We start from the raw sequence: 21,599 nt of genomic DNA on the forward strand, positions 1-21,599 counted from the left end.
TATGAAGCAGACCAGCGCCCTCTTTTTTCATTGTCTTCTGCTCACAACGGCAGGCTGAGAATTACAGCTCTTGAAACGTGTGTTTTCTTTGGTGGGGATCCCACAACAAAAGTACCTAATGGCTTTTTCGAGGGTGTCACTTTACTCCTCGTCTCAAAGAGGGCCATGGATTGTGGATTCTCTTTGCTGGTTTATAACGGTGCACAGGTGTCAAATGCGGACACTCTCTTCATTTCCCACTTTAGGCCATTCCAATGCCCAGTGTTTACACAGGCCACCTCTTCCCCGTGTTTATGTTATGTTACTTCCCCCTCACCCCATCTGAGTGTCTATCTACGGGAAAATATTTGACTTTGATTTGTGGCGTATTTGGAGAATAAGAAGTGCTCTACTCTGTGTAATGTACATATTCGGCACCGTCACACTCTGACTCACGAGGGAGGCGGACTCAGAGAGAGACAGCGCTCCGTGGCTCTCTGCACTTTTTAAATGAAATTTTACATGTGTGTTTCCCTGATGACAACAGGAGCCATGAGATATGATAAACCCTGTCCATTGTATATCTTTTCAGTTGTAACAGATTTTCTTTTTGTGTTTTGTTTTGGGTGCCGAGAACAAACGGTTTAATAATCGAGTGAACAGTTTGGCATCACACTTTGATTGGCCAAGAATCAAAAGAGAGTCCTGAGAGAGATTCAAATGTACCTAAAATGCCATCAGCCCGGTACAGGAACGAAAAAGAGAAAAAAGAGAGTTTGTTACTGAATAATTAAATGTAATCTCTGCAGGGAGAGTATCTGTAGCAGTGAAAAGCATAAATCACAGTGAAATCTAAATGCATAAATGTCAGAAAAAAAAATTTGCACATAATTATTGAACATGCTTTGCCATACTTTGTACCTACCATTTACCAAACAGCGTGAATCTAACGTTGTGCTGAGGAAATTCCAGTGAGTCATTACTTCGATTCACATCAAATCCGAAGCAACTACTGTAGAGACTTCCTGCCAGCAGCTTTACTCTAGTATCACGGGTAAGCTGCGAGGAACAAGAAACTGGTTACAAAGAGCCAAGCCTTTGCCAGCAGAAGTCTTCTCTACATATGCGTTTGATCTCCTACAAACAAGACAATGTTCAAAACCTGTCACTTACGTTTAAATTTTAAAATAAGCACACATCCAAATACGTGTTATTAAGCTTCATGTTCCACTGTTATTTAAACGACAAAGGAACCTGTCATTTCTTTGTAACCAGAGAAAAAGAGAAGAGAAAAGAAAAAGTAAAGAGGAGCGAAGGTAAGGCACAGGCAGAGTCCCTACTATTGAGCTAATGGATTACAGTTGTCAAAAATGACTCAACACGGGTGAAGGAAGATAAAGGGGCTTTCATGTGTGGTTAAATAAACTTCTGCACCGCGTTTATCGCAACACAAAGTATAAAGCACGCTGAAGGAGCTCGGCACAATGCAAGCCTGAACGAACAAGAGAGAAACTGGCTCACCCTGACTTAAAAAAACAGTAGACTCCACTGCCATTACCCATAAACTGTGACTTTAATAGTAATAATATGTCTGTGTTGAAATAGTTTATGTTTCAGTATCTGTCATTCAGTTTTCCCAATATCGACGCACACGGGGCAGTTATTTTCAATGGGTCTCACATGGTTACGGTTATAAAATCTGCCGCTTTGAAGTGACTCCAGATTCCCCAGTCAGCCGTGGGTTTGGTGCCGACCTGTGTTGCTGTGCTGCTTTTGAAGTAAATGACAACAATCTGGGATGAAAGGATAATATATTTCTATTTAAAGTGATTCAGTTTTGTTTATGGCCATACAGTGCATGTTGTAATGTTGGGGGCAGTATTATATGGAACGTCAGTCTTATGCTAATTATTATATTGACACAATTCATTCAATGTATTGTTTCATTAACACATTTTTCTGAATGCTAATTATTTATTTCATTAATACATTGTACTTGTTATTTTGTTGTTACCAAATGTGTCCACAAACAAACAAACAAACAAACAACCGATGTGTTTTGTCAAAGTCCTGCCAGTGTCACTCAGTTTTGATTGACATTAGTATCCATGTAGTGTGATGACAGAAGACCTTTCTAGGGTTCTGTGCCTGTTTTTCTTTTATTGTCATTATCCTTCATGACAGCATGAAATAAAACCCTTAAAGTGTCTTTGCGGACTATTCAGCATCTCTGTACAAGATTCACTCGTTTCCTGCATGGTTTACTCACAGGTCATGGATGCTCACAGGGAGACGCTGCCACCATGACATACAGAAACAGCCCAAATCCAATGGCGTGCCGATACCACACCCTCCTATGCGGCCCCCACAGTGCCTGTCAGTCGGGATCGGGGAGGCCACACAGCTTTGCATGGCCCTAACTATCAAGGCATTTCATGTGTTTTTTTTATTATTTTTCTTCAGCCTGGCAGTAGGAATGAGTATTCATCAGTGAGAAAGATGCCCCGGGCCGCCGTGTGGAAGCGCAGAGCCAGGCTGCAGCTCCTCTTATCACCAGCCGAAGACCCCTGCTGGGTTTCTATCTCGCCGTGCAGAAGGCCGAGGCGTTGAGGCAGAGCTGCTTACACTCCATTGAACTTGCCTCGACAACTCCAGAAGCAAGTTCTTAATTAAGTTTGGCCGGTCAGCTGTTTTATCGCCCGAATGCAGGTCTGACCCACCTTAGGTAGGGTTACTTGTAAAACTTTTATTTCAGCACGATGGAAAAGTCTGTAGCTGATAACCCTGTGTGTACAGAGTATATGTGTGTGTGTGTCTATGTATGTGTTTTTGAAGGTGTGTGTGCGTCTGTGTGACTGCGTGTGTCTATGTATGTGTTTGTGAGAGTGTGTGTGTTTATGTGTCTGGTGTTGTGTGTGTGTCTGATTATATGTTTGTGAGAGTGTGTGTGTGTGTGTCAGGTTATGTTTTTGTGAGTGTGTGTGTGTGGCTGGTTATGTGTGTCTGGGTTTGTGTTTGCAAGAGTGTGACTGGGTGTGTGTTTGTGATAGTGTGTGAGTGTCTGTGTGACAGTGTGTGTGCACATATTTGTGTTTGTGAGAGAGTGTGTGCCTGGTTATGTGCTTGCAAGAGTGCGTGACTGTGTGTATGTTTGTTTCTATGTATGTGTTTGTGAGAGTATGTGTGTGTGTGTGTGTGTGTGTGTCTAATTATGTGTTTGTGGGAGTGTGTGTATATCTGGTTAGGTGTTTGTAAGAGTGTGTGTGTGACCGGTTGTGTGTTTTTGAGAGTGTGTGTCTGTGTGACTGTGTGTGTCTACAGTTAGGTCCATAAATATTTGGACAATGACACAATGGTCATAATTTTGGCTCTGTATGCCACCACAATGGATTTGAAAGGAAACAATGTGCTTTAAGTGTAGACTTTCATCTTTAATTTGAGGATAGTATCCAAATTTGGTGAACGGTGTAGGAATTACACCCAATTTTATATGTGGACCCCCCAATTCTTTTTTGCCATAAAAACAGACCAATCAGAGAGATAGCAAAAACATTAGGTGTGGCCAAATCAACTATTTGCTACATTCTTAAAAAGAAAGAACGCACTGGAAGACCATGGAAAACAACTGTGGTGGATGACAGAAGAATTCTTTCCCTGGTGAAGAAAAACCCCTTCACAACAGTTGGCTAGATCAAGAACACCCTCCAGGAGGTAGGAGTATCTGTGTCAAAGTCAACAATCAAGAGAGGACTTCACCAGAGTAAATACAGAGGGTTTACCACAAGATGTAAACAGGAAACAGGAAGACCAGATTAGAGTTTGTCAAAAAACATCTGAAGAACCCTGTACAGTTCTGGAACAACATCCTATGGACAGATGAGACAAAGATCAACTTGTACCAGAATGATGGGAAGAGAAGAGGAAGGAAGGAACTGCTCATGATCCGAAGCATACCACCTCATCTGTGAAGCATTTTTATGGCATGGACATGTATGGCTGCCAAGGGAACTGGTTCCCTTGTATTTATTGATGATGTGACTGCTGACCAAAGCAGCAGGATGAATTCTGAAGTGTTTAGGGCTGTATTATCTGTTCAGATTCAGCCAAATGCTTCAAAACTCATTGGACGGCGCTTCACAGTGCAGATGGACAATGACCCAAACATACTGTGAAAGCAACCCAAGACTTTTGTAAGGCGAAGAAGTGGAATGTTCTGTGATGGCCAAGTCAATCACCTGACCTGAATCCAATTGAGCAGCATTTCACTTGCTGAAGGCAAAACTGAAGGCAAAACACCCCAAAAACAAGCAGGAACTAAAGACAGCTGCAGTGCAGGCCTGGTAGAGCATCACCAGGAAAGAAACCCAGCATCTGGTGATGTATATGGGTTCCAGACTTCAGATAGTCATTGACTGCAAAGGATTTGCAACCAAGTATTGAAACTCACAATTTAATTCATGATTGTTAGTTTGTGCAAATACTTTTGAGCCCCAAAAATTGGGGGGACCACATACAAAAATGTGTGAAATTCATACACCATTCACCCAATTTGGATGTAACTACCCTCACATTAAAGATGAAAGTCTACACTTAAAGCACATCCTGTTTCCTTTCAAATCCATTGTAGTGGCATACAGAGCCAAAATAATGACAATTGTGTCACTGTCCAAATATTTATGGACCTAACTGTATGTATGTGAAAATGTGTGTGTGTCTCTGTGTGACTGCGTGTGTCTGTGTCTAATTATCTGTGTTTGACTGTGTGTGTCGTTGTGAGTGTGTGTGTATTTCATTCATCACAGTCTCTTGTAAATGCCACAATGATTATTTTTATTGACTTTCTCATCGCATTGCTGATGTGGAGATTCCCTGAATGCCAAAACCGATTTTCTGATAGCGATGTTTTATGGAGACACGAGACACTAAATAAATGTTTGTATTTATTTATTTATTTGTTTGTTTGTTTGTTCTGGGGAATGCACAATGTGTTTCCTTTCAACAGCCAGGAAAACATAAATTACAGTTTCTAAACATTATGCATTTTAGTGTCGTATAAGAATGTATCCTAGTTCTTATTTTGGTGTTTGTTTTTGGTTTCCATTTGAACATCTATGTAGGTTTTTTGTTAGCAAAATATCACGTTGGGTTCAGTGAAGATGAATGCAGTTCCTGGAATGCACAGGAACTTTTTTTACCCGCTTCTTACTGCGCAGAGTGTGGTTTGATATCGGTTAATTAAGCAGAAAACCATTGTAAGCATTTGCCTCCAATCAATCATTAATTTCCTCTTCCCTTGTGATGCCAGAATCAACACACATTTTTAGCCGGTCAGAATTAGAAAACTGGAGAAGGCAGTCCTGCCCCGCGTGTTTGTTGAGGGGTTTTGAAGCAAGATACTGAGCAGGAACGATCCAAGCAAATATGCAAAGAATGCCTTCTCCTAAGTTTTTAAAATTATAAGTAAAGGATGCATACCCCTGGAGTGGGTGGGTGAGTGGGTGTAAGGAGAACACAGGTTCGCCCACCCCTGATGATTGTAGCACATGTGAGATGAAAGTGAGAACAGATGTATTTATGGAATGATTTGCTATATATATTGTTTTGTATTAAAAATGATATGGTGCGGAATTAACTAAAATCATACGGTACACACAACTGCATTACACACCTGCACCGAACAAAATGCCGCCCGCCTCCTCCGAGTGTGTTACCGTGTGGGCTGTGTTATTTGTCCTTTGTAGGCGGCGTTAATTGGGGGGATGCAGCCACCCCGGAGACTAGGGAGCTCAGCGTGGCGAAGAAAGAGTGCCACACCTCTCCCTCAACAAAGGGGAGAAGTGTCTCTTCTGCCCAGACTTCTGTCTGAAGCGACTGCAAGAGGAAATGGGGCTTTGGTATCAAAGGATAATTAGAACCTGAATTAGCTTTAAACCCACCCCTCCTTGCTCCCCTTCGTATGTGAGGGCTGCTGAGTTATTGCCATCACATCATGCAGACCCTCCTGCTCCGTGTGGCCCAGCTGCATTGCATTCTGGGCCATCCTTTGTGCCTGATACATAGTTTCAGCTAGTTTGTTTGAAGAATATAAACAAAGCTCAAGGTAGCATTTTTAAAGTGCCTGTAAGCCTTTATTCATGATCAAGGGAGACAAATGAGAGGTGTGTGTTCATTAAGGCCTGAAAACATGGCAGGGATAGGCAGGTAGGAAGTTTCAAAAATTATTTGCAGGATTTTATTGAATTGTATTGTATTCCGTATTGTCTTAAGGGTTCTTTCAACATTTCCCTTTGATATTGTGGGGAACAAAATGCACAGTGAATTGCTGTTTGATGCCAGAGAAAGTCCATATGCATATTTAAACGGACTGAAAAAATTTGGCTGTCTTACCTAGCTGGCTGTGGATCTATTGATCCAGCTGCAAATTTAACTCCAGTAGATGACAAACTGGCTCGGTTTTCTACCTTCATCCCTTTCCCACCGAGTTAAATATGTATAAATTCAGGGGCTGCTCCAACGTCAAGACTCGGATGGACCCTGCCAAAGCAAACACCAGCAGCTTCTGAACGCGCAGGACTGGGAGGCAGGACCCGGTCCTCTTCAGATGGAAATGGCCAAGGAGATTTATATGTGACAGAGAGGATAATAAACCTTCGGGATTCTGTTTTTCTCCTGGTCTTAAGATCCATATATGCTGAATGGGGTTATTCCTTGCTTCTGGAAGCAGTGTTCCCATGTTCCCTAGTCTTGGCTGACCGCTCAGAGCGTTATGGTGCTTACGGTGCTGGAAAACGGTCACTGTGTGGCAATTTGGGTGTCGTTAATGCAGGCCACTTGCCGAAAAGAGCTCAGGATGAACTGTAAAGAACTGTAATTACATTGTATTACCATAGTATGTAGCTACATGTTACTTACTCATAAGAACAGTGTAATTATGCATCGGCCATCTTTACAGTTCATCCTGAGCTCCTTTCTGCAGACAGCCTGCTTTAGCGACACTAGCGCCTGTCAGTGAGCCTCTCGGCACAACGTCTACATGAATGCATGGCTTAGCATGTATCGTAAAGCAGGAACATGAGTCACTCGATCACTGACCGGCTGTTGTTGTTGTTGTTTTCTTTCTCAAGAGATTTCTCTGCAGATTGTGTAGGAGGGAGGAGTCAGCTGACTCCAACGTGACATCGCTATCAGAAATCCAATACCCTGCCGTTCGACTGTTAAACAGGATTCACAATAGAAAGCAACCGAACACCACAGTCTTCCAGATTGAGGCCAAAACTAGAAGAGGTTTTGACACCCATTCAAAGACACCAGGAAGCAATTCTGTTCTGTTTTGCGTATAAAACCTCATAGCTCGTCCCTCTGTGCCAGAAACTGTCCTTTACTTCCACACAACAGCCTTTGCTTCCCCACGTACTTTAAAGCACTCTTCATCATGAGGACGCGTCTCTCTTTTGATTCTGGCTCATTCACTTTAATTGGCTGCTTCTATTTATCATCTGAATTCAATGTTTCCGAGACCTACAGCCCGTTTACATTCGCTCTGGAATCTGCTTCTCTCTGACTCGGCCCAGGGGATGGGAACTGCATCGTAATCTCCCTGCACCTTTTGTGTAATTCAGCCATCAGCTTCAAACTACTGGCAGCCATCCCATCACTTCAAAAACAGCGCCTGGATGCCTAATAAATGTGTGCTGAGCCACTCCATATGAAAAATATTATACCCCCCCCCCCACCATTATACTGTATTTTCCTTAATTACAAACAGATATGCATAACTCTCCTCTCCATCTTTGTTTACATTTTTGGCAATGAATTTCTGTTTCACAATAAGCATTTTTTAAAGGTTTTTTGTAGTTTTTTTTTTCGTTTCGAGCAGATTGTGATACTAACTTTCAACAATGTTTTTTTTTTCTTTGATACATCCAGGCGAAATATTTCATTTAAGAAAGTAGCCGTATCAGAAGTCAATTGAAATAATTTGGGCTAACAGTTTAAGGAATAAAAGCATTCCAATTTTAGATGTGATATGGAAATATTCACATAGTTCCATTTGGGTTTTTTTGCTTTTATTTTAATGATAGAGAGAGATAAATAGAAAATACTGTCCAAATACGAACAGAAATCGAATAACCGGCACAGACATGTATAAAATGTGTTCTGTGCCGGATTCCATACCTGGCAGCCTCTCCTTCGAACTGTCCTCGGTCTCATACGTCATCTGGGATCTCACAATTCTTCCTGTCTCATCCTTCTGCAGAAACCATGTGTCCCACAGAGAAAGTGAGAGCTGGTGAGGTTTTCTTTGTGAATGTGGTTGACTGTGCCTCTCTCTTCTCAGTTTAATGAGGACCTGAACACGCAGTGCCAGCAAAACAGAGATCTAACCCACCCAACGACATCCTAATGACTGGACTCTGCCAAGGAGCCCAAATAATAACCAACACCAGCCTTGAAGTTTGCCATCTCTGTGCTGGAAGGAGGATAATCAGAGCAGTGTCCAAATAAGCAACAACTGTTAAAGTAATGTATTCTCCACTCCATTCAAATTGTAATTTGATTAATTGTCCTTCTTTTCCCTCCATTTAGTTGTATCATATTGCAGGTGCGCAAAAGCCTGGATACCTGTAGGGGTTTAAATTACCAAAAGCTGCTTTAATTACCTGGGTATTAATATTCATATCAGTGAAGCTTTCTGGTGCTGTGATTGTCATGGTCTCACTCTTTTCAAATCTGATTAAACAATCACTTCATTGAGGCTTCTTGAGGTATGGTTTAAGAAAACATTCATCTTATTCAGCTTTTCCAAACGTAGGGAGAGCTGAGGTGAGCAGTCACAGCAGAGACGAAGACACTGTGCTCTTAAATATTGGAGGAATGAACAGCGCTGTACACGAAGCCAGATTTAAACCCGTCGTTATTGTTTCACAGCAGTACGAGTGTCAGGCACACATTTGTCTCATTTAACGACGCTGTTAAACCTCAGCTCATAGGAATGGCTCCAGTTCTCTCCCTCCACAGAGTCGTCTGCAGTCAACGCGGCCGGTGCCCGTGAAATACGGAGCACATTGAGGCGTTTGCCGGCATGATGGGTCCCGCTGTGACGGGTCTGGGAGTGATTTGCATGAAAACAGCCCGGCCTGCTGTGCCTGGAGGCTGGAAATGCACCCCAGTGGCTCCCAGACGAGATTGATGGTCGACGAGCAACAAGTGCTCTGCTGAAGACTTTATGGCCGTGGCAGCAGTGAAGCCCATGGCCGCACCAGAGAGGCTGTTTACCTTGGATCGCAGTCAGTGCCTCACTGTGTGCAGGAATCTGCTGTGGCCCGGAGAGATGCTGTTTAATGGAGCAGATACGTCTCCTGTGAAGTGGCGGATGACTGTTTAGTAAAGGCAATGGCTCCTGATAAAAGATGACCTATAATTATTCTGAATTAGTCTCCTGGGTGGAGGAGGGCCGTGGGTGAAACACATTCCTGGGTAATGGATTCAGCAGGCAAACTTCATGTGTGGCATCAAGTGTGGCATTATTTTGGTTTGCAGGGGGGATTTGCTTGTGTTTTATATACAATATGTACATACTTATGGGTAGCACTTTACAATATGTCTCCCTAATTACATTGTATTACCATAGTATGTACTCAGTAGCTACATGTTACTTACTCATAAGAACAGTGTAATTATGCATTTGTTAACATGTACTTAATGTGTACAAAGTGGGCCATGCCCGGCAAGCCCGTTTCAGAACTGGGGGGATGGAGGTGTCCTAAAACTTTTCACCGGTAGTGTTATGTTAATACACTGTAACTATGGAGACCTATTGTAAGTGTTATCTACTCATGAATACAGGATGTACATAGTAAGTGCCAGTAGGGCAAGTAGGGACGACTAAAATAATCACCACAATTATATGTATGTCAATATTGGTTATATATCATTAATTTTGTGTTTGTCTGATTGAATATATATATATGAATCCCACGAGCCATACATTTTTAAATAAATTGCAAATAATTAAGTAAACTCAATACCAACAAACACACACTGTATCATCGTACACTCATCGACAAGGGAGGTGATCCAGTGAAAACTGCCAACAATGGGGCTGTTTAGACAGGATGTTCATTTGGGTTTCACTAATTTTTCTTTCAGAATATGTTTTTGATGAGCTTCTATTTGTTATGTCTTTTTTGTGTGTGTTTTTACAGAAGTGCAGATAAACATGTCGGGGAGCAGGCTTGCACACACATGTCTGAACACGGGGACAAAGAATCCTGAAATGTTTTCCATAACTAAATAATAGTAATTTGAGTTTACCCCCTGCGATAATATCAGGCAAGTAAATACATATAGCGACGGTCCAAAAACTCTCACCGTTTAGGTTGTCCGTTGTCGTGTTAAAATACATGCAACAGAAAAACAATTTGCATTTAGTTGTGTCTTCTACAATTTTTAAAAACAACAACACTTGGTACAAGTAAGCAGTTTACGTTTGTCCAGTACTTGTTTTATTTTGTACATGATTACACTCATCAAAGGTTGTCTGTTCTCTCCGGTGATGTGGGTACCAGTCCCACGCATCCACACAGGATGACGGTAACCGTATCAGTTAAGGTGATAAAAGTAATTCGCTCAGTTGTATGAGCCGTGACAGAGGAGCAGATGTGATCAGACACACACCTGGTCCCGAACAGGTCAAGTGTCATTAACACGCCGTGGCCATGACAAGGGGAGGCTGAGCTTTCCAACAGATCCGCTTACAACGGGGTATGAAATATAATATTGGGAGCAATAAATTACTCTTCAGTTCATATTTGATATTTGCTCATAAGAAAAGAAAAGGACAAGGCAGCCGGAGCAGTGGAGGTGCAGTAATCTGTAACTAATCCCCTGGAGTTTCCTGTCAGGCGTTGTTGGGGGGGTCTATCTGCTTCCGGTGTGAAACCCAAGGATGCGCTCAGAGGAGATTTACTTGCCTTTCCGGCGTCTCTGTTTTACAAGCCCGGGCTGCCTGGGCCGAGCGCTGGAGATCTCACCGGGTCTGAGGACCATCAAGCACAGGGCCTTCGAACAGCACAGACTAGCACCTCAAACTCCCTCTGCCATAAGTACAATAAAAAAATTATAATTGTGACTTTATTGGAAAGGGTCTATACATTTTTCTTACAGTTACGGTTTAATTTATTGTTGTCATTTGTTTTGTTTGCTCTAGAATTCAGCTCTTAAAATGAGAACGTACTGTGCAGAAAGGTGACTGCTAATTGTTGCCAGACTGCATTTAAATGTCAGGAAGGGTAATTTAACAGGACTCCTCTGCTCCTCCACCACTATATGTGTTAAAATAAAGGGAAACACAATGCTGAGGTGAAGCAAGGACTCCTTCCCTTGTGATAAATGACATAAAATCCACAAAGAAGGCAAGTCAGTAAGAATCCTGACTCAGATCAGCCCGAAGGTTTGATTTTGTCCATGTGTGGCAACTTCTCTGTCAAAAATAAATGCTGTATGGCAAGTATATGGAATAGACAATTAATGTTCGTTTTTTTCACACTTGAGGCTTATCACAGTTCTGTGTCCAATATATCACTGCTGCACTGAACATAGTTTACTTTTCCAGATGCATGTTTAGTTTAGAAGTGAGCTTCGAGAAACTGTACAGCGACGTTCAACCACAAGGATCAATGACACACTGTGCAGATGTCAACCTCACAAAGTCAGCCCAAAGTATTACTTTTATTAGTTTTGTCCCCCAATTACAGTTAAGTGGAACTGCAGCTTCTCAAAATATGCCATGTTTTGCCGATTGATTTGAAATACTGGAAGCGATAGTTCAGATCGCTGGGTATTCAAATGTGTAATTTATTCAGTAAATCTCAGCATTCGTCAAGAGAGAGAGCATGTGATGGAAACATTAAAAAATAAACATGGCACGGGTGGAAGAAAGCGATGCACAGAGCCGGCCCCTACACAGCAGACTGACATTGTTTCAACGCACAACACAGAGTGCGAGTATTTGACATGCATAATGTACGCTGACAGCCACAGGCGGGTTTGACACTTCTTCTGAGATAAATGCTTACGATGCTGCTGAAGAGGCTGGGAAGGAGAAAAGCATGAGTAGTGGAGACGGGTCATGAAATTTACATTACCGTTGTGAGGTTCTCAGCATTGAAAATGCACAGTTCGGCCTCCTTTGGCACGCTTCGAAGTGTGGGGGGGCCACAGCGGCCGTGCGAAGGGAGAGAGAGACTGGAGGTGGAAATCCGGCGTTGAAAGCCACCCCTGAAGTTTGGAAAAAGAAATGTGTACATAGAGTTTCCCTTGTTATTATTGGATTGTTATCATAATTTTTTTATATAGTGAAATGGGCTTTAATGCCACCAGCCCAACATTTAGTACGAAGCCTAAATATACACTGTGCCTTGGTGTGAAACTCTAGTTGCTTTTGTTAGTTGTATTGCTGTCAGTTTGAGGAGTCAGACCTCTATTCCTTATGCACAGTGAGCCGCAGATCTCAGTCAGAAATAACCGTCCTGTTGTTCTGTGTGTTCCTTCATCTCCCTAATCGAAATCTCGGCTGATTTCTGCTCAAACCATGGCTGAACTTGATTAAATAAGACGTGCGTTTCATGTCTGAGAGACAATACTGACTTCAAACAGGGCACACGGGGGTCCCGAACATCAGCTGGCAGGGAGACCCCGCACAGGCAGGGCCGCTTAGTGCCTCTAGCAGTGTGTTGGGAAATGTACTGCTTTTGCCGTTGCTTTGTAATCATGTGTGAAATGCTACCTGTTTGCACTTGAATTGGTGGCTCAGCTGCCGAGGAGCCCGAGTAGCCAACACGTCTGCAGGCAAAGATGAGCAGCCAAGTCTCTGGTGGTTATGTACATTTATTCGGCAGAATAAATTATTTTAAAACCAAAATCTCTCTGAAAACAATGGAAACTGTTTCCCTGAAAAGCACTTTTAAAAAAAAACAATTTCATCTAATTGTTTTTAGGAACGTTACATTTATTTGCCTGCTTCTGTTTTCGTTCTGAGAATCGTGTGGCGTGTGGAAGACACTCCGACACTCCGGTGGGTTTATTTTTTGTTTATCTGGAAAAGAAACGGAGAGCAAACAGCAACAGCTGCACTAACAGCAGGAATATCTGTCCTCTGCTCTTCAGGTGTCCAGACGCCAGGGCCATGTTCAGTGCCATCTCTTGTAGAGAAATACCCAAGTCCCTCTCTCCCTCCCTCTCTCCCTCTCTCTCTGTATATCCCTTAGCATCCAGGGGCAAGCACAGACAGCTGCAGCCCCTGACAGCAGTATAATCCCAGTGGAGCTAATATATTAATGTATTCATCAGAAAGAGTGAGGGGCTAAGTTGGCCGCAGTTGTGGTGACTTGCGGGTCAAGAAAGTCCTAGAAAGACTGCCGGGAGCCGCAGCAGCAGGGACAGTGGGGGACTTTGCAGAGGGCACTGTGTCGAGAGCTGTGCCCCTTGTGTACAGGGGCTCAGGGTGGGAGTGGCGGTGTTTGGGGTCTCTGTCCCACCCCCAGAGGTTATTTGAATGGATATCCATAAAAAAAATAAAAAAAACAGGACCGGTGGAAATTGACGTCTCCTCTCTGCACCTCAGCACTTGACAAGAGGTAGAAGGAACCAGAATTAGTAGCTGTGACGGGTTTTTCGAGCTATCCCTTTACCTTTCATCTGGCAGAGCGCCCCATGTTCTCCGTTGGCTCCACCTGGGAGTCTCACTGGAGCCGCTCCAATTAGACTATTAACATTATGACACAGAAAGCACCGCCATCCCGTGGAGAACACAGACAAGATGGGTTGTTTCTAAAATATGAGCAGAGCTTTGGAGATATAGGTTGGACGCTAGACAGACGTACGGTCCCCGCCTGAAATCAGATCAGTGGCTCTTGGCTCCGTTCTCCGGTGGCGGCGTTTTTTTTATTGCAGCCAGATATTTTAAATCTGGTTTGGTTTGCTTTTTTAACTGTAAAATATAAGGCTCTGGGTCACCACTATGTAATTAATTATTTAGTTTTTACTTGTTCGTGCCTGATTTCCAGCGTACACTTTGTCTTACGGATTTGAGTTGAACGTAACGGAGACACATTGTCGTAACCCAGTTTCTCCTGCCTGCTGTAATTCAGGGTAAACAACAAAATCATTTCTAGGACTTCAATGGGGGCAGAAAGAAAATATTTATTCCAAATGCCATGCCGGTGTGTTACAGTGCAGACCGGGCTAAAAAAGTCTGTGCTGTGTGCCAACTGGAAGTGGAAAATTGTTGGCTTAATTTCAAATCCAATTAATCTTCCCAGCCCACACTACCTCACACACCGTGAAATGCTTGGTATTCCTTTTGTGTGAACTTTATGTGTGTGTGTGTGTGTGTGTGAAAGAGAGAGCTAGAATGGATTAATGCAGATTGTCTTGGGTGGCAATTATGACTTTTACTCAGAAAAGCTAACATTTCCTGTTGCTGTCTTCCCTCGAACGCCTCGAGCTGTTACCAGTGGCAGCCTATCAACCCTCCCCATCACACAGACGCGAAGGTGACTAATGGAATGTGATAACAGATAGAGCTGAATCCTAAATGTCTGTTTTCATATCACATAAACCCCAGGCCTCGCAGCTGTGGGGGGTTTTGTAGTTGGTTTGCCAGAGATGGTTTGTCTTATCTGCTGATGAGCCATTCCAGCCTCCTGTACATTGTCACACCCAGGAGCTGAGAGACCCATAGAAACAACCTCAGCTTCCAAGATAAATGATTCAGTATTTGATTTACACAGGATCTTGTTATATATGTAGTTTGTGTGTTTTTTTGTCATGCAGATCATTTGATTGTTTGGCTGATATATGACGATGGAGAGTATCTTTAATAACGTCATACAAAATGAGGAGCCATAAAATCAGCCACTGTAAAAACATAAATATATATATATATATATATATATATATATATATATATATATCAGTAATTAAATGTTATGGAGGTCAGCACTGTACACATATTGGCAAAACAATCTTATCTCATTATCGGCATTGGAATGAAAACACAAAACAAAAACAGACAGAGGGCCCTTAGAACGACTGTTGTGCTTTGCGTGGGTCCTGGCAGTTTCTCAGTACAACACACACAATTGTCCCCGGGACCGCTGCCATCTTGAGCAAACAGTGCGCAGTGTCTCCAAAGCACAGATCCCACTGAACGAAGGGAGCTCTCCATTATTCTCGCCCTCGTCCTACCGCAGGTCACACGATCAGGGAGTGCTTTTGAGAACAACCCTCTCGGACCACCTTCACTCGGAATGCTGTTCTTTTGCCGCCGACGCCTCCGCCATGTGTTGTGCTCTGGAGATTGTGTGTCTTATTAACTTCCCCAGTGAACGCTGCTCTGGCTGTGGAGCTGAGCAGTCTGTGCCCCTCCCACAGCTGAACTTCTCCTCCTCTGCCCCCTCGACGCCTCGTAGTGCCTCGGTGAAATCCGCCTCCTCCCTCTCTCTCGTAAGTGTCTCGTTGTTCTTCGTTGTTCGCTCTGTTGTGTCGTATCCCACTTTGAAGCCTGTAAAACCCGTTGCATGAAAAATAGTCTGGAGGTTTTAGTCTTTTTGTTGGTTTTCTCTAAAAGTTTATGTATTCCAGTTGCATCTAGTTACTTGGTTGTCATTTATTTCCAGATTACGTTGCCGTTTTACACAATCCACCAGCAATGTTAGATCATAATTTTTTTTATATGTATTTCTTTCTTTCCAATCAATAATGTTGTTGTTGCTCTGCCCAGCTCCAATGCTTTCCTTCTGACGTGGGATGGGCATGTGTCACAGTGAGTGGGCCGCTCGTGTCAGCAGCTCATGTTTTGGTCCTTCTGACGGGTTTGTTGGATCGATGCCCCAAGCTGCCGGCTGAACTACTCCAACTTATTTTGCAGAGGTGGGTCCAAGGGTTGAATACACTTCCCTCATTTTACATTTGAAAGCAGTTTAACAGTACCGTAGTAATAAAGAACCATAAATTATACCATATGAGCAAAGCCAGTGTATTTAAATACTTTTACTTGACTCTGGCAGCTCACTTCTGCTTGCTCTGCCAGATTTTCTCTGGTTTATTAGAATATGCTTCCTCTTTTCCCTCCTTGTCTCTCTCTGTCTTTCTCCTCCTGCTCTCTCCATGGTCAGTATTGTCCGAGAGGCAGTAGGTCTTCAGTACTCTGTGGCTGTTCTTGATTGGTTTACAGGAGGTAAAGCTCTTATTTCATGTCTGTCAAGCAGTTAGAGACCTCAGTGCATATTATTTAAGGCAACAGGTCATGAGAAACGTGGGCCAAGTGTTTCAGATGAGACCTCTCCCATCTGGATTCTGTCTGATAAGAAATTCATAGTAATTTAGGGATAAATGTTCATTGCACAAATGCTTCCAGAACAATTTGGCCAAATGTCCTGAGAAGCAGAAGATTGTGTAGTGATCCTATGAATTCCTGTATTAGTAAGATCCTGATACTGTTACCAGCATCTGCATTAATCATTAACATGTGTGATATTCAAACACAAATTTCCTGTTTGACACAAAAGCGTTAGATATCAGACTTGGGTCAAGGTGTGCTGGAGTGAAAACGGTGTTGTAGATTTTCCACTTTTCTTCTCTCCCCTGACAAGATTAACCACAGGGAAGGAAAATTATTTTTTCTTCCATATTTAATATTGTCATGATGTTAGGGAAACACTACCCCCCCCCACACACACACACACACAGAAAGTGCTAAGCTTGAATCTTTTATTTTTAGCAACGTAGAGCGTCTCTGTGGGTCATTAAATGCGTCTCCCTCCCTGCGCCGCTGCGCCATGTTGTTTGAGTTAAAGGTCCGCCGCAGTACTCTGTTGTTCTCCACGTATTGATCTGTGCAGCGAGAGCCTCAGTGCTGGGATGTCTGCCGGTGTTGTGCAGTAATTAAGCGGAGAGTTTTTGAACAACAGCTAGGTAAAACAAGTCCCAGTTGAGCCAGTTATTTTTCTAGCTGGCGGGTGGAAAAGATCACAGTCTTTTTATTTACACCGCTGTGCAGTGCCTTAAAGGGGCTTGTTTCCATAGACCTACCAGATATGCTCTGGAGGGTCCCGCTACACCTCTGAGGGGTCTGGTTCTTAGTGCAAGACAATAATAGGTCGGGAATCAGGATGCAGAAATTAACCTTAATCCACACAATAAAACACAGATATAGGTCTTTTTGTAAACATCTGATACGCAGAATAAATAAACATGATTCAAACACGCTGTAGAGAAAACAAGAATAAAATAACACATACACATGGTTCACGCCTCAGTTCTGTGGATGGTCTGAATGATTTTCGCCAAGTGTGTTTTAAAGTGAAGGCCTCAGGAGCAGCGAGGCCCGAACACCGGGCCCAGGTACGAGTATGAGAGCAATTTCTCTGTCTTCTTTTCCAAGGAGTATCAGAAGTCCTGCATCTATGTGGATTCAGGAGCCAGAAATGGCGGCCAGTAAGGGTTTTTCCTTTCAATTCCCGGATTGGCATAAATAAATGTGCAATTTTCACCTTGTGCTGAGAGTACACCACAGTCTGGTACACAGTGAGCAGGACTGATACACATATATATACTGTATATATGTATTTGCATATGCTTCTTTCATTGAAACATCACTTTTCACAATATATTACGTTTTTGTCTATATTACAGCTCTACTTTGTTCCGTCCGTTGAATGAATATGCTCTAAATGCACTGGAGACAACAGCTAATGGCATCAGCCTTTAAAGGTGTCATGCAGAGTGTCATGTGACTCATGGCAGGGTCAGATCTGGTTGGCTGCGGTGTACAGTTGTTGGATCTGTACATCAATTGATTCCACAGCAACAACTTTAACAAACCAGCACCTATCTTTACCACCCAAGCAGAGAAGGATTTAGATATGTGCTCTGAAACACTGAGCAGTTTGAAGATTGCATTAAACTAGTTTAGAATATAACCAACAAAATATACATATATAATACTTTTCTTGGACTAATGAGAGATGTTTTGTGCCACAGACTATTTTGCAGACTAACAGAAAAATCATCGAGCAGCCCAGAGCTGGCCTGATCTGTGGGCAGTGGGTCCAATACCATTCATGCGCTCTGTGATTATAACAGGAACTTGTTTGCATCCTTCCCGGGATGGCGGAGCACGCCAATGCTCTGAAGTGTTCCTGTGCTGTGTTCGTCGTCTCTCTCATTAGAGCCGCACGCGTGCTAAACCTGAAGGCTGACAGCTTCGACAGCATTAGAGAGGAGAGGTGCGCTGTGGATGAGCGGCAGTGAGAGCAACTAACACGCCAGTATGCTGCTACCGCTACCAAAGTAGCTCTGTGTTGCTAATCGGGCCTACTTAATTGCTGCCAAATATTTTGAAAGGCACGGCCACGTTTCAAACTATGAAAGCGTGTCTGCATGCTGATGAGGAGCAATTAGCAAAGTTTCTGCTCCTGCGTGCCTCTCGGTTATAGGGTCTGCAAAATACAAACATCTGTGAGTAATAAGGAGGTAAAACGAAACCTGCAACAGTAAAAGTGCAGTACAAAGACTTCAACCCGCGCAGCTTCCCAGCTCCCAGTTACTTAAAATGCGATGCTTTTTTTCTAAACGTTAAGCAGTTCAGAAAAGCAATGATATATCTGTTCCCTGAAGGAATAAACTCAAAAGTTACTTTATTGTGGAAACTGCGATTCTGTGCCTGTACGATACTAATCTGTTCCAGCTGTTTTGAGTTGGTTAATAAATTATCAGGGTTCCTTCCCCGGTTTGTCTTGGCGTGAGATAACATATCTCAAAACGACTTTATTGTGCCCTGCACTGTAGGAGTAATTATCTGCTGCAGAATTAAACCCTAAACTCAAGAATAATCTCTTTGCGATATGAAAACGGTACCCATAATGAAAATCATGAAACAAATTGGGTAAGAGGGATACCTGAGATGAATATTAAAATATGGCAATTTGTTTAAAGAAGTTATGCTTAAAAGAATTAAAAATGATCAATTGATCAATTAAAAAATGCTTATTTTTCCTTCATAATAATAATAATAATAATAATAATAATAATAATAATAATAATAATAATAACAATAACAATAACAATAACAATAATAAAAACAGGCCTGAGTATTATCCAGTTTCTCTATACACTCCCTCAATGGCCCAGTCCCATTTTGGAGAACACGGACATCTGCATTTCATCCAGTTCAGACCTCGTCCCGTCAACACAGTAAAGGGCTGTGCTGCCGACGCTCTCCCTCCTCGTATCTCTGTCAGCTCAGCTCAGATGGCCTTGGGTTACCACGCCACAGGCATGCGTGTCATTGCTCTGCACCGCACACACCTGTGTAGGGCAGCGGGGGGAAGGAAGGAGCCAGAGCCAGGAAATAAGTGAAGAAGAAATCAAACTCCCTTTATCTCCCCTTGACTTCGTAATGAGTGGACATTAAAACAGACGATAAAGATGCACTGACCTCTCGCTCGTTGTTCCAGGAGCACTCCGGCCCAGAGCTTGGAAGAGGATCAGCGCTGAAGAAACACTTGGGGCAGGAAAGTTTGAGTTTGAGTGTGCTGCCCTGTTTACAAAAGGATTTACAGCAGGCTCTGCCAAAGAAAAGCCAGCGTTCCAGCCTCCCACCCACCGCCCTCGCATCCAAATACTCTCGTGTCACACCGCCACTGCCAGCGCTCAGCAGGTTACCATAACTCCATCACGCAGAGCACACGGAGTAGGTCACGCTCGGGCCGCTTCCCACCAGCACCTGTGCCGGCCCTGATTCATGCTTTGGGGAGCGGTTTGGTGCGTTCAGATGATAGCGGCAAATGTGCAGAGGTTGGAGCATTCGGCCAGGTTGACCACAGCTCTGGAAATCTGTGAGCGTCGCGTGAATTCGCTTGCCACCTGCGACAAACCTCGGGAGACCGCGGCTCCGGCTCGGACAGAACAAAATCCATAGAATTAGTACCGAGGGGGGAAGGGAGAGGATCGTTAATTAATGTCAAAGCATCATCTGTGTTTTCTTCTTGTTGTTCTTGGTATATTTGAATCATTGTAACTATGACTGTATTTGGTGGTGGTTGTTGTTTATGTACTTGTTTTGCGATGTACGTTAAAAAAACTGGAAAAAAGCTGGTCCTAAAGCCTGAATGTTCACTCACTTAAAAGTTCTTTGATCTTAACATTTTCAGGGGGACTGAGAGAAAATAAATACTGTCTAGAGACGCCACTGGGACACTTCGAGCGGGGGAGACGCTGTCAGTATTGCAGGGCCGCAGTGGTTGGCAATTTTGCGATGGTTCCCGAGAAAGTACCGTAATGATCGTCCTATTGAAATGAACAAGCCCCCGGAGCCCAAACCCACCCGTGCATGTCTGCGTCAGCATCTGTGCAGCATGTAATGATCGTATGTGGTTTTATTTAAGACTTCAAATATCCATGAAACTAATAATACAGACATACGAGGTTCCTTTGGGTTTTCATTTGATAATTACTCTTAAATTTAGAGCGCACTCCAAAAGTTTAAGTGCGTTTTAAAGACTGATTGCTTTGGTCAGGAGAGAAGAAATGTGTGTGTGTGTATGTCTTTTCTTGTCTCATATGAGGTTGTTTTAGTTAGTGTGCAAATTTTGCTGTTTCCCTGCAGGAAAGTAAACCCATGCTGCCTGAGGAATTTCTCCCCTGCTATTACTGTGTTTGTCCCCAGCTATTTGATTCAAGTGCAATTATATAATTTCCTGAGTATTGCAGCTGGTTCAGATCCAGTATGAAAATTATATTTAATATAAACCTTATTTGAGTGGAGTTCGTAACAAGCCCAAAATGATTGTGTAAAGGAAATAAGCATATCCTGTTACTCGGTTATTTTGTTATTTGGTTACTTTTGTGTTGTACAGACTAGACTCTGTGTTTCAGTCTGGTTAAACAAATGGTCGAGGCGATCTGTGTACATGTGGGTTTTGTCTGTGTGCTGGACGTCCCTTGGAAACTGAAGTATACTGTAGAAAACTAACAATAAAGGTGAAGTGTTATTAGATAAACCAGTGGTTTTAGCACGGTTAAACTAATGTGTAGCCTGTGTAGTTTGTAATACTGTGTGAAAATATTTTGTGTTCAAATTTAAATTACAGTGAAAGTTCTTCTATTTTTCCTTTTCAGCCTAAAAAAGCACAATGAAGAGTGGGAGGAAGCTGTGTGCGAAGGTGTGAAATGTGCCCTGTGGAGAAAGCAGGGCTCTGTGGGTGGGGAGAAGAGTCCCAGTCCTCACTGAGTCTTCTACAGCATTCGGGAAATGAATGCAAGAAAAAATACGTAAACTGCACCACTGCTTTATTGTTTGTTTCTCATGTAAACTATGGACACAGATTGCAGCTCATTAAACATAGTCAGGAGCTTGTAATTTGTATTCACTTTGTTTGCGTTAACAGCACTGACCTCTTGCCAGGGGTGAGTGTCACAGTGATACACTTATAGCACAATAGAAAGTCTTATATGCAATATCTTGCTACTAAACAGAAGGGTATTGGGGTGTCCTGTCTACAGCCTGACTTCTGTCTTATAGAGATTAATATTTGACAGGAATGGTGACCTAGAAA

The 21,599-nt window shown here is 42.8% G+C and overlaps 1 long non-coding RNA gene across 1 annotated transcript; it reads left to right on the top strand.

Annotated features, from left to right (window-relative positions):
• Positions 1-15,202: 15,202 nt before the first annotated feature.
• LOC136759614 (uncharacterized) lies at positions 15,203-21,379 on the top strand. The gene is made up of 3 exons (XR_010820073.1): positions 15,203-15,486; positions 15,764-15,912; positions 21,163-21,379. It is a non-coding gene; the product is annotated as an uncharacterized LOC136759614 (long non-coding RNA).
• The last annotated feature ends 220 nt before the right edge of the window (positions 21,380-21,599 follow it).

The sequence above is a fragment of the Amia ocellicauda genome, chromosome 10 (assembly GCF_036373705.1).
Source record: "Amia ocellicauda isolate fAmiCal2 chromosome 10, fAmiCal2.hap1, whole genome shotgun sequence".
Lineage (NCBI taxonomy): Eukaryota > Metazoa > Chordata > Actinopteri > Amiiformes > Amiidae > Amia > Amia ocellicauda.